Source organism: Podarcis vaucheri (genome assembly GCF_965113315.1).
Source record: "Podarcis vaucheri genome assembly, chromosome: W".
Taxonomy (NCBI): domain Eukaryota; kingdom Metazoa; phylum Chordata; class Lepidosauria; order Squamata; family Lacertidae; genus Podarcis; species Podarcis vaucheri.
In genome coordinates, this window is record NC_138757.1 from 15,535,129 (window position 1) to 15,539,858 (window position 4,730).

Here is a 4,730-nt window from a genome sequence, read left to right on the forward strand (position 1 = left end):
AACAAGATGAAAACTAAGGTTTTAGAGAAAAATCTAACTGCGACGGAGAGAGATAAGTTTCAGAAGGAGACAGGATTAACATTGGTTAAGAAAGTGAAATATTTAGGGGTTAATATGACTGCTAAGAACGTGAATTTATTTAAGGATAATTATGAAAAATGTTGGACTGAAGTGAAAAAGGACTTAGAAATATGGTCAAATTTGAAGTTATCACTGTTAGGACGAATTGCTGTGATAAAAATGAATGTATTGCCGAGGATGCTGTTTCTGTTTCAAACATTGCAAATTTTGGACAAAATGGACTTGCCCTGCCAGAAAAATCTAGAGATATCTCTCTGCCACTTCTTGAAGCAATCCATTTTGTCCAAAATTTGCAATGTTTGAAACAGAAACAACATTCTAGGCAATACATTCATTTTTATCGTAGCAATACGGCCTAGCAGTGAAAGCTTCAAATTTGACCAGATTTCTAAATCTTTTTTCACTTCAGCCCAGCATTTTTCGTAATTGTCTTTAAATAAATTCCCATTTTTTGCTGTCATGTTAATCCCCAGGTATTTCACTTTCTTAACCACTGTTAAACCTGTCTCATTCTGAAACCTCTCTCTCTCAATCGGTGTTAAATTTTTCTCTAAGACCTTAGTTTTTAACTTATTCAGTTTAAATCCTGCAACCTGACCAAATTCTTGAATCAGTTCCAAAACCCTTTTAGTACTAGATTCTGGCTCCTGTAACGTCAATACTAAGTCATCTGCAAATGCTCTCAACTTGTATTGTTTAGTTCCGACTTGTATACCTTTAACCAACTGGTCCCTTCTAATCATATTCAGCAGGACCTCCAGGACCGATATAAAAAGCAATGGGGAGATTGGGCAACCTTGTCGTGTCCCTTTTTCTATCTTAAATTCTTCCGTCACCACGTTATTTACAATTAATTTAGCCTTTTGTTCTGAATAAATTGCACTTATACCGTTTTCGAAGCCTTGGCCTACCCCCATCCCCTGTAGGTTCTTCTTCATAAAACTCCAAGAAATGTTGTCAAAAGCTTTCTCCGCGTCCACAAATATCATAACTGCCTTAGTATTTATGTTCACTTGTAATTTTTCTAAAATGTTGATTATATTTCTCACATTATCAGACAAATGTCTACCCGGGAGAAAGCCTGCTTGGTCTTTATGAATCTCTTCCATTAAGACTTTTTTAAGTCTTTTAGCCAAAATGTCTGCAAAGATTTTATAATCCACATTGAGCAATGATATGAGGCGGTAGTTCTTGAGCTGCGTCTTTTCAGTCTCTGTTTTCAGTACAAGTGTAATATACGCTTCTTTCCACGAATCTGGTGCCCTTTTCCCACCCATTACTTCGTTACAGACTTCCTTCAAAGGTTGTACTAACCATTCTTTTAAGGATCTGTAATATTTAGAGGTCAGTCCATCCGGTCCTGGAGATTTGCCTAGTTGCATATTCTGAATGGCACCTTCTATCTCCTGTTCAGTTATTTTATAGTTCAGCATTAATTTATTTTCCTGAGAGATTTTTTGTAATCCATTTGTTTTCAAAAATCGATCTAAATCAATTTCTTTCTGTGGTCCTTGTGTATATAGTTGTTTAAAGTACCTCTGGAAACAGTTTCTAATCTCAGCTGGGTTCTGTATGTTCCTTCTTTCCACTTCTAAATTTGTAACCGTATTTAATTTTTGTCTTTTTTTCATTTGCCAAGCCAACAATTTCCCACATTTATTAGCCGACTCGAATGTCTTTTGTCTCATTTGTTTGATTTTCCATTCTATCTCCTGATTCATCATTTTCATGTATTGTACTTGATGTAACTTTATTTCTCTCAAAATCTCTTGCGACTTTGGTTTTGCTCTCAATTTCTTTTCACTTTCTTTTATTTTATCCAGTATTTTATCCTTCTTCTCATTTTGGATTCTCTTCTTTAATGCATTCTGTTGTATCAAGAACCCTCTCATAACAGCTTTACTTGCGTCCCAGATTACTCTTTTTTCCACATTGGTGTTCATATTTATCTCAAAATAATCTCTCAAGGTTTTTTGGGCCTTCTTAAGCACTTCTTCATCTCTGAATAAGGTGTCATTCATCCTCCATCTGAAGGAACCAGTTGGTGTTAGTTTCATCTCCATCTTCACAGGATTATGGTCGGAGCAAGTTTTTGGGCAGATTTCCACTTTTCTGGTCTTTGGTGCCATTCCTCTAGTTACCCATATTTGGTCAATTCTTGTCCATGTCAGTTTGGCTTCAGAGAAGAAGGTTCCCTCTCTGGCCAGGGGATTCTTTGTTCTCCAGATATCAACTAGGTCGAAGTTGTCTGTCATCTCAAAAAAGGTTTTCGGTAGTCTGCCATCCTTAGTGACTACCTGTCTTTGTGCCTTGTCCACATGTGTAGATACCACACCGTTCATGTCTCCCATCAAAATCACATTATAATCCAAATAGTCCATCAAGGTCTCATGCAACTTTTTAAAGAATTCAGATTTCCCCTCATTTGGTGCATAAACTCCTACTATCAAAAATTTCTCTCCTTGTGTTTGAATTTCAATTGCCACAAATCTTCCTTGGTCATCTTTGAAGATAAATTTCGGTAATAGTCTCTCCTTTGCATAAATCACTACCCCTCTTTTTTTAACCTTGTCCGAAGAAATAAACTCCTGGCCCAATCTTTTGTTGATCAATACTTTCCTGTGTAGCCTTGTTACGTGTGTTTCCTGTAGACAAATCAAGTCCAATTGTTCCTTTTTTAATAAATGAAACACAGTTTTCCTTTTCTGGGGGGAGTTGAGACCATTACAATTCCAGGTTAATAGTTGCAGAGCCATGATGTAGTTACTTTGCTCCTCCTCCAACTGCACCAAGTGCCTGTTCCTCTTCTGTCGGTGGTATCACCTTCTCCAGGTGGTCTTTTAATTCAGGAGGTAGTCTTGGTATGTCTAAAATTCCTCTTTCTAGTGCTCTTAACTCTTCTCCAGCTTCTTTCTGCAGGTCTTCTCCGTGGTCTCTTAAAAATCTGTCTTTGTCGTCCTCTGATCTTATTTTTATCTTTCTCCCTTTGTAGCTGAAGGATAGGCCTTGGGGGAATTCCCACCTAAAGATAATTCCGTTGCTTCTCAGCAGGGCGACCAAATCACTATAATTGGACCTAAGGTCCAAAAGATATTTCGGAATGTCCTTAAATATCTCCACTTTTGACTGATGTATTTCCAAAGTCTTCTGGAAGTGCAGACTCAAGATTTTATCTCTCTCCTCTTTTGTTCGGAGGGTAATCAAACAGTCTCTCACCCTGTTCTTCTTCCCTCCTCTTCCAAGCCTAAAAGCACTCACTATCTTAAAGTTTTCCTTCTCCAAATCTGGTTTCCAAAAGTCTGCAAATTCCTGCGTAAGAAAGTCAGTCAGATTGTCTTTCTCAAGTTCAGGTACGGCCCTGATCCTCAAATTCGTTTGCTTCTCCTTCAATTCAGTCATAGACAATATTGACCTGTGGTCTTCAAGTTGTTTGTGAATCGGTGGTATCTTCTCTTCTACAGCAGTTGCTATTTCCTTTGCTTCTTCAGCTGTCTTTCGGGTCGAGGTAGATTCCTGTAGTAATTTCTCAATAGTTTCTGTGTTAGTATTTACCTTCTGTCCCAAATTATTAATACTTGTGGTATTTTGATCGATTTTAACTGATGCTTCAGCTACTTGTTTACTTATTCTTTCCAAAGATTCATTAATTTTACCTAATGCCTGAGCCAAAACATCTTCGGATGCCATTCCTTTGGGTTTAGATTGTGCCAATGCAGCTCCTATTGGTAATCCAGAAGGGCCAGATGTTGATGCTCTTCGCTGCAGCCCAACGTCTGGACGAAATGATCTACCAGACCTCATCGTTTTTTCCTGAAGCAAATCTATTTTCTCCTTTCCATCTGCCATAACACTCTAGATAAGGCCAAGGTCAATCCCACAATCAGAACTTGTTTTGAAGTGGAAAATTCCCCTGGCCCAGCTGTTGTTGTAACAATTTCAAACTTCCTCTAGGGGGGCACAGTAACAGTCAAAAATTGTTGCCTTAAAATAATTAACTTTTTTTCTTTTAATCCCCCAATTCACAAAAAAGACGACAGTTTCAATTTCAGTTATTTTCCAGTTACTTTAAAACCAGGAGAAGCCAGCCAGAAATATTGTATCTCACTTGTATCTCACTTGCAGAGTTAGCTGTCAAAGAGTACTTTCACCAACAGCACATTCACAGTGTGGCATTCTTACAGTTCACTGGCAACCCGTTCCCAGGTTTTAAGCGGTGGATTTTAGCTTCCTTTTCTCTCTTTTTGCAGGGAAATACAGTTCAAACCTTTCCCCCCCCTCCTCTCCTGCAAACAAGGGGGGAAATCACTTGTTTGATGTTAGAATTATACTCCTTTTCAAACGTCTTTCAAGGTTTTCGCTTACAAGTTCATTGCTTTGCTCTATTTACAAAGAACAGAAGGCAGACTTCCTGTTTATGCCTCTCCGCTTCGGTGTCAAATTGCTTCTTTGTTCCTTTGTTTCCCAAATTAGCCTACTCACGGATAGTTGTTTTGTAGCCAAATTGTCCCAGGAAAAAGGCAGCGCTCTCCGGTAACGGCTGTGCGGCTTCGCTCCACAGAAGAAACAGTTGACTCACAGCACCGTGCCGCTTCCCCGCTCCGCTCTGGAACCCGTAATCGGGCTCCTTTGCAGGTTGGGGGGGCGTAAAA

General features: G+C 38.8%; 1 long non-coding RNA gene across 1 annotated transcript; it reads right to left on the reverse strand.

The window, feature by feature from the left end:
* Positions 1 to 1,059: 1,059 nt before the first annotated feature.
* Positions 1,060 to 2,914, reverse strand: LOC309523346. The gene is made up of 2 exons (XR_014215316.1): positions 2,871 to 2,914; positions 1,060 to 2,358 (listed from the first exon to the last, which is right to left on the reverse strand). It is a non-coding gene; the product is annotated as an uncharacterized lncRNA (long non-coding RNA).
* Positions 2,915 to 4,730: the final 1,816 nt, after the last annotated feature.